General features: G+C 42.4%; 1 pseudogene; it reads right to left on the bottom strand.

Annotated features, from left to right (window-relative positions):
- Window positions 1-3,820: 3,820 nt before the first annotated feature.
- Window positions 3,821-3,877, bottom strand: LOC129867715 (U7 small nuclear RNA; annotated as a pseudogene).
- Window positions 3,878-9,317: the final 5,440 nt, after the last annotated feature.

Here is a 9,317-nt window from a genome sequence, read left to right as displayed (position 1 = left end):
AAACAGATTAAATCAAGAATAGTCTGATGGGTGACAATATATTATCACTTATTAATGATCCCCAGCTTAAGGCAAGAAACAATGCCTTTTTCTTTTGGCGTCTGTTTCGAATCATAGTCGCACACTTCATGTAGCTTAGCCCATAGGCCTATATGTTTTGACAAGGTTTGTATCACAACTAAAGTGACCAAATAACTTACAATTAAGCACATTAATCTGCTTTACAAAGGGTGTAGAGTAACTGGCATACATACGTAGCACGTGAGTTTCAAGTTTGGGGAAGATCATTTTCACCATAAAAATGCACCTTTATAATAAAAGCATTAAATTGCATAATTGCAGTTGCGGACACTTTTAAGAATGGTGTTTTCCGCTAATGGAACATTTGCGCTTAAAGCCTACTGCAGTATGCGCATTGCTGCGCTTATAATGTGAAGAAATCGCCTAATCGTTTTCAACATTTTAAGATAAATGTTCTGATCTGTTGCGTCAGCCTCATTGCGTAAAAACGTTTTTGTTGATGCTAGTGGTTGTATTAATTTGGGATCTACTGTCCCAGACTATGTTTGCAATATTTATTTCTGGCGCAGAATAGAATATGTCAACTTTTGTACTATAGGGGGTAGTAGATTGACATAGGCTAGTGCTTTTGTACTATAGGGGGTAGTAGATTGACATAGGCTAGTGCTTTTGCTGTTCATCTTGTTGGCTGACGAAAGTAAATGTAGCCAGTTCAATCAATATCTTCAATATGCACCTCGGAAATGGATAAGGACACACGCAGTTGCATCCCAGAAGTGTCTATCTTCACTTATATCCTGTGAAAAAGACCTGATCCCGTGAAACAGAGCCATGTGAATGAGAGGCGCTTTGGAGCACACTGCATTCACGGAGAAGGGAACAACGGCCAATCGCTGAAAAAGGCATGAATTTTTTGGGGTGCATTACGGCCACAAAGAGGATGCCGCCAGGAAATTCATGGTATTATCAAGTGTTTTTCAAATTGTGAATGTGGAACTGATGAAGTCAATCAAATTCAAATGTATTTATTAAGCCCTTCTTACATCATCTGATGTCACAAAGTGCTGTACAGAAACCCCGCCTAAAAACCACAAACAGCAAGCAATGCAGATGTAGAAGCACAGTGGCTAGGCAAAACTCCCTAGAAAGGCCAAAACCTAGGAAGAAACCTAGAGAGGAACCAGGCTCTGAGGGGTGGTCAGTCCTCTTCTGGCTGTGCCAGCACAAAAAACAAGCAACTTTTTTCAAATCATCATTAGAGTCGCATGCAATGTATTAAAAATCAAAACATATAGCCCAACGTTTGTAGAACAACTAAAGTTACATAAATAACTATAATTTAAGCATATAGGAGGACTTGTTTCTTTGTGAACCGCTCAACACAGAATAGCCGCATGTGTGCACACCCTCAAATCATTTGGAGAAAATATCCTTTCTATTTTATGAAATTGTATATTTTTAATTTAACTAGGCAGGTCAGTTAAGAACAAATTCTTATTTACAATGACGGCCTACACCGGCCAAACGACACCCTATGGGACTCCCAATCACAGCCGGTTGTGATACAGCCTGGAATTAAACCAGGGTCTGTAGTGACGCCTCTTGCACAGAGATGCAGTGCCTTAGACTACTGCACCGCTCGGGAGCCCACATATATATATAGTATTCTTCATACTATAATATCAAATAATTCCATTGAATTCTAACCAAATCTTGTCTGCTAAATTAACTAGTGTAGCCCACAGCCATATGGCATAGCCAGATCAGTACCTAACATAACGACAACTCAGAGTATGCTATTCTGTTCTTCTGAAATAGACTACATTTTCTTTACATCATCTTTCTTTAGACCCGTCTAAAATAAATAATGGATTTATCGTGGAGGTGTAGGCTATATTACAAGGATTTATTAGACTTTTTAAAATGTAGTTGTTTCCAAAAGTTTGCATCAGTGGCTTGTGGAAGCCAGGAGATGCTAAATGTGTTCATGTTACCAAAAGGTGTCCACTACCCCAAAACATCCCACTACTCCCACGACCCCAAAACATCCCAATACTCCCACTACCCCAAAACATCCCACTACTCCCACTACCCCAAAACATCCCACTACTCCCACTACCCCAAAACATCCCACTACTCCCACTACCCCAAAACATCCCACTACTCCCACTACCCCAAAACATCCCACTACTCCCACTACCCCAAAACATCCCACTACTCCCACTACCCCAAAACATCCCACTACCCCAAAACATCCCACTACTCCCACTACCCCAAAACATCCCACTACTCCCACTAGCCCAAAACATCCCACTACTCCCACTACCCCAAAACATCCCACTACTCCCACTACCCCAAAACATCCCACTACTCCCACTACTCCCACTACCCCAAAACATCCCACTACTCCCACTACTCCCACTACCCCAAAACATCCCACTACTCCCACTACTCCCACTACCCCAAAACATCCCACTACTCCCACTACCTCAAAACATCCCACTACTCCCACTACCCCAAAACATCTCACTAGCCCAAAACATCCCACTACTCCCACTACTCCCACTAGCCCAAAACATCCCACTACTCCCACTACCCCAAAACATCCCACTACTCCCACTACCCCAAAACATCCCACTACCCCAAAACATCCCACTACTCCCACTAGCCCAAAACATCCCACTACTCCCACTACCCCAAAACATCCCACTACTCCCACTACCCCAAAACATCTCACTACCCCAAAACATCCCACTACTCCCACTACTCCCACTAGCCCAAAACATCCCACTACTCCCACTACCCCAAAACATCCCACTACTCCCACTACCCCAAAACATCCCACTACTCCCACTACCCCAAAACATCTCACTACCCCAAAACATCCCACTACTCCCACTACTCCCACTAGCCCAAAACATCCCACTACTCCCACTACCCCAAAACATCCCACTACTCCCACGCACACATTGATCAGTGAAGCTTCTAGTTACCTTGACTGGAGAAAAAGTCTGCAACTCTCTCGGAGGGTTGGCTCTTAATGAATACACAATACTTTGTCATATACATTCACAAATGGTCATGTCGTGAACATGTCAACACACTGTTTCATAGGTTCTTCTTACTTGGTTCCAAGTATACGATGTTAGTTGAGACAAATGGAGGCATAAAAGGTCATCATGACACTTATTAACATTCAATAGTCCAGGAGGGCTGAGAACACCTGTTGGACGTTTCCATATTGTTATTCATCAAGAGGATCTAGACTACAGGACAGCACCCAAGTATCACGAAATGGCACCTTCTCCTCTGGCTCCATTGCTACTCAAATGAGAAAACTGAGTGGATAAAAGACACCGGCTGCCTTTTAAATTATACACCGTTTTTAAACGTTATATAATTGGCAGATCACTGAACAGGTACTCAACATCCCAATTGTCATTTTATGATACAACAATTAGGTGGCTTCTTTGTGGAGCACAGAACACACTCAGACAGATACAAAGGGTATGATTAGCAACAGATTGTTACTATAAACTGGTTACCAATGTAATTAGAAAAGTACAAAATAAATGTTTTGTCATACCCGTGTCAGCCAATCAGCATTCAGGGCTTGAACCAACCCAGTTTATAATATGGTATGAATACTGATGTAATACTACTGTATAGGTATTATAGTATTCACTGAAGTGTACTTGCTGATTTTTCTGTATTTCATGTAGTATGTTTGCATGCTGTAGTATTTACATTTTACTGTAGTAAAATAGTGTTTTTGTTCTATTATTTTTTACAATAAAGGGTAGGCTTTCTCCTTGAGGAAACCTACTGGACAAATACCGAAAGAGCACATTTTCTATAACCTAGGTGAGATGGACTGGAGGCTGAACAGTCTGAAAAATGTGGTAAAATCATTTAAAAAAAGGTAGAACCTCTAGGTTCAGACTTGGCATGTAGGTTTCTCACTCATGGGTGGCACACATTTGGATATGGGGGAGCGGAATGGGTGGGGTATATGCAAACTAAATACTGTACTATTACTACACTGTAAACCCCAAGGCATTTTTAACTCAAATACTTCTAGTAAGTTGAACTCGAAGTCAATGAAAAGTCTTTATTACTTAAATGTTTATGTGGTACTGACTCAAAACTAAATTAGAAGTCACACCAACTAAAATGTTTTAAGATATGATAACAAATACAATTTGTTTCCCAAGATGCTCTCCTGCAGGTTGATTAAAAAAAATCTGTGTATTTACATGTACATTGAGTGATTGATTGATTAATCTTATTTTATACAAAGATAAATAACATCGTTTTTTTCTAAACTAATACAATAATTTAGTTCAATTTTTTTGCACCCATTACTGAAATGTTTTTTACGGTTTAAATGGCTTAAGTAATCGCCTCATACTTTACCCAAGCCTGGTAGTTATTATGAATACAGGTTGTGAGTGAATACAAATGTAAACTGTAAGGTAATTTAACTCTAGTGGGATTCCAATAGGAATTACACATCACTTTGCAAGCCAGCATAACGTGACTTGTAAAATTCCCAGGTTTTCCAAAAATTCTGTCTGGAAGATTGCTGGAAAACTTTCAACCAGGATTTTTTGAAACTCAGGATTTCGAGAAAGTTTTGGCCTGAAAGCCATGAATAAAACTAGGCCTCAAAATAAATCCTTATGAGATATCCAGTGTATTGTCATAACGAGTTTAATTAAAATGATAACATTTACTCAGGAATTCACTTGGCGATGGCCAAAAGATTGAAAAGGAAGGAATTCAATTCTGTCTCTAACAAATACAGCCGTGGGTGGTAACTCTACAATTCACTCGAAAAGGCAAGACACGCTGGGATATTATATTGGAGGCGTGGCTTAGCGGTGGCATTACTCAAAACAGTAAAACTGATACAACTGAAATCTGTACCCCCTACAGCAGCGTTTCCCAAACCCGGTCCTCAGGACCCCAAAGGGTGCACCTTTTGGTTTTTCCCCTAACACTACACAGCTGATTCAAATAATAAATGAATCATCAAGCTGTGTATTGTTAGGGCAAAAACATGCACCTCTTGATGTCCCGAGGACCGAGTTTGGGGATACCCTGAATGTAAAGATTATCTACACACAAAAAGCTTATTTCTCTAAAATGCACACATTTGTTAATATCCTTGATAGTGAGCATTTCTCCTTTGCCAAGATAATCCATCCACTTGACAGGTGTGGCATATCAAGAAACTGATTTAATAGCATGATTGTTACACAGGTGTACCTTGTGCTGGGGACAATAAAAGGCCACTCTAAAATGTGCAGTTTTATCAAACACAGCATGCCACAAATGTCTCAAGTTTTGAGGGAGCGTTAATTTCTCTACCATAAGCCGCCTCCAATGTTAGTTTAGATCATTTGGCAATACGTCCAACCTGCCTAACCCACAGACCACAGGTAACCACGCCAGCCTAGAACCTCCATTTCCGGCCTCTTCACCTCCACTTCCTGCCAATATCTAGCAACTTTGCAGAATATGTAGGTGTTGCTGTAGGCCCTCCTTGGTTGAGGACAGCATTAACAAAAAATCAGAGCAAACTAGGATGCTATTTGGTGCTTAACAGAGAGTACACACTGGCAGAATACCTGACCACTGTGACTGACCCAAAATTAGGGAAATATTTGACTACGTACAGACTCAGTGAGCAAAGCCTTGCTATAGAGAAAGGCAGCCGTAGCCATACCTGGCTCTCAAGAGAAGACAGGCTATGTGCAAACTGCCCACAAAATGAGGTAGAAACTGAGCTGCACTTCCTAACCTCCTTCCCAATGTATGACTATATTAAAGACACATATTTCTCTCAGATTACACAGATTCACAAAGAATTCAAAAACCAACCCAAACTCCCATATCGACAGGGTGAAATACCACAGTGCGCCATCACAGCAGCAAGATTTGTGACCTGTTCCTACAAGAAAAAGGCAACCAGTGAAGAACAAACACCATTGTAAATACAACCCATATTTATGTTTATTTATTTCCCTTTTGTACTTTAACTATTTGCCCATTGTTGCAACACTGTATATAGACGTAATATGACATTTGAAATGTCTTTATTCTTTTGGAACTTCTGTGAGTGTAATGTTTACTGTTAATTTTCATTGTTTATTTCAATTTAATTCAATTTTCATCTACTTCACTTGCTTTGGCAATGTTAACATATGTTTCCCATTAATTTGAATTGAGAGAGGGGGGAGAGATTGTATTTTGGAATTTGTATTTATTAGCGATCCCCATTATCTGATGCCAAGGAAGCAGCTACTCTTCCTGGGGCCCAAACACCACTACATATCTACAATACAAAATGTATAATACCACCAAATAATTTAAAATAAAGAAAGCAAGAAAGAGAGGGAGAGAGAGAGACTTATTATTTTCATATTGTAAATATCCAAAGTAAGCTTTGGCAGTATGTACATTGTTACATTATGCCAATAAAGCAAATTGAATTGAGAGAGAGAGACAGGAGAGAGAGAGGAGGAGTTGAGAGAGACAAGAGAGAGAGAGGAGGAGACAGGAGAGAGGGAGATACAGGAAAGAGGGAGAAAGGATGGAGACAGAGAGCGAGAGAGAGAGAAAGAGAGGAAGGAGAGCGAGAGGGAGAGAGGAAGGAGAAAGAGTGATAGAGAAAGGAGAAAGAGAAGGGAGAGAGAGAGAGAAAGGAGAGAAATATATATATATTATATATATATTTTATATGTATATAAATATATATATATATTTTCTATATGTATACTTTGACAATGTAAGTAATAATGAACTTGCCATGTCAAAAAGGTTGAATTGAATTGAATTGAAAGGAGAGAAAGAGATGATCAACATGAGCTCCTGATATATCTCATATTTTCTTGTTTTTAGAACGAGTTAAACACTTGAATCGAAAAAGAATTCCAGACAAGAAGTGATGAACAACAACTCTATTCAATTAGAATAGAAAAAAAGTAACTTTGCGCCTCAAGTTTTAAGAAGTTTTGACACTAGCTAGCTAGCTAGCATCACAACAAAAACAAAGCCAGCTGACTAACAAGCTAGACAGAAAAAAATGATCTATAACAAACCTAGCAAGGGGAGTTAATACAACTACTTCAAATGACCAAACTGAGTAAACCAAAAGGAGCACGGACTAACTTAAAAAATATCTCAGTTTTTTTGCTGTTTTTTGAACTAAATTAGAGCTAGCTAGCAACAGCAGCAGACAAATAAACCGGTTGCTATGGCAATGGGCCAGTAGAACAGAGCAGCAGCAACAGTAGTAGCAGAGCCCACAGGCACCATGTCCCCACTCCCCCTCAGCTCTGAATCCATTCTTTACCCTCCAGAGGCCCAGAATGACACAACGAGGAAAGCTTTTAAACAGAAACTACTAAAGGGGAGGCCAGAAACCCTTTTCACAGACCTCTACAAAAATGGTGATGTGAGTAATCTTATCTTTCTCAATGACTAGCCAAATACATGGCACTCAGCAGTGTGCTCTCACTACCCATCCATAAAGAAAGAGGGAATCTGTAATGGGTGGAAGCTGAAAGTCTAAGAGACAGACGACCCTGACAGCACCATGATAACAATCAACCTCTACAAGACTGGGACTGTCATGGTGCAAGGTAATCTTAGGCTGTTTGAAACAGACTTTCAGACCATTTAAGAGAGAGCAGAGAAAGAAGGATACCACCAGTGACATGCCCTCCCACAAGACAAACTCCACCAGCACCACCCTCACCCCTACTATCCCCACCCAAAAGGCACATCCAGCACCTCTCTTCCCACCATAGTGGAGGACACGCCCCAGGAGGAGAGCGACCCCGTCAGTGCAGAGCAGGCTCAGGCCATCCTCACCACCATGGCTGCCATGAGGGATGAGTTCACCAGACTGGAGGGGGAGGTGGTCCTGCTCAGGGAGAGCAAACAGCAACCAGACAACCACACCTTAGAGGAGCTCCTAACCAAGGTGCGGACAGAGCAGGACAGCAGCCTTGCAACACAGCTGAAAGAGGTTCAGCAAGAGAGAGACGGACTCAAGAGAGAGTTGGCTGATCTAACAAAGGAGATGAGAGAGCTCCAAAAAGACAGCGATCGGACCACACTAAGAGAGGAGCTGCAGGAGAGAAAGAGAACAGAGGACAGGCTGCAGGAGAGAAAGAGAACAGAGGACAGGCTGCATGAGAGAAAGAGAACAGAGGACAGACTGCAGGAGAGAAAGAGAACAGAGGACAGGCTCCAGGAGAGAAAGAGAACAGAGGACAGACTGCAGGAGAGAAAGAGGACAGAGCACAGGCTGCAGGAGAGAAAGGGAAGAGGACAGGCTGCAGGAGAGAAAGAGAAACAGAGGACAGACTACAGGAGAGAAAGAGGACAGAGGACAGACTGCAGGAGAGAATAGAGAACAGAGGACAGACTGCAGGAGAGAAAGGGAACAGAGGACAGACTGCAGGAGAGAAAGAGAACAGAGGACAGGCTGCAGGAGAGAAAGAGAACAGAGGACAGGCTGCAGGAGAGAAAGAGAACAGAGGACAGGCTGCAGGAGAGAAAGAGGACAGAGGACAGACTACAGGAGAGAACGAGGACAGAGGACAGGCTGCAGGAGAGAAAGAGAACAGAGGACAGGCTGCAGGAGAGAAAGAGAACAGAGGACAGGCTGCAGGAGAGAAAGAAGACAGAGGACAGACTGCAGGAGAGAAAGAAGACAGAGGACAGACTGCAGGAGAGAAAGAGAACAGAGGACAGGCTGCAGGAGAGAAAGAGAACAGAGGACAGGCTGCAGGAGAGAAAGAGAACAGAGGACAGGCTGCAGAAGAGAAAGAGAACAGAGGACAGACTGCAGGAGAGAAAGAGAACAGAGGACAGGCTGCAGGAGAGAAAGAGAACAGAGGACAGACTGCAGGAGAGAAAGGGAAGAGGACAGGCTGCAGGAGAGAAAGAGAACAGAGGACAGACTGCAGGAGAGAAAGGGAAGAGGACAGGCTGCAGGAGAGAAAGAGAACAGAGGACAGACTGCAGGAGAGAAAGAGAACAGAGGACAGACTGCAGGAGAGAAAGAGAACAGAGGACAGGCTGCAGGAGAGAAAGAGAACAGAGGACAGGCTGCAGGAGAGAAAGAGAACAGAGGACATGCTGCAGGAGAGAAAGGGAAGAGGACAGGCTGCAGGAGAGAAAGGGAAGAGGACAGGCTGCAGAAGCAGGTAGATCACCACTCTATGACCTGGCCTCACACAGCAGAGAAGCCCACCTCAACCAGCCAGACCTCCCCAGCC

This window comes from Salvelinus fontinalis, chromosome 12 (genome assembly GCF_029448725.1).
Source record: "Salvelinus fontinalis isolate EN_2023a chromosome 12, ASM2944872v1, whole genome shotgun sequence".
Classification (NCBI taxonomy): domain Eukaryota; kingdom Metazoa; phylum Chordata; class Actinopteri; order Salmoniformes; family Salmonidae; genus Salvelinus; species Salvelinus fontinalis.
The sequence above is the reverse complement of the archived record's forward strand: the minus strand, read 5'-3'. Positions and strand labels throughout refer to the sequence as shown.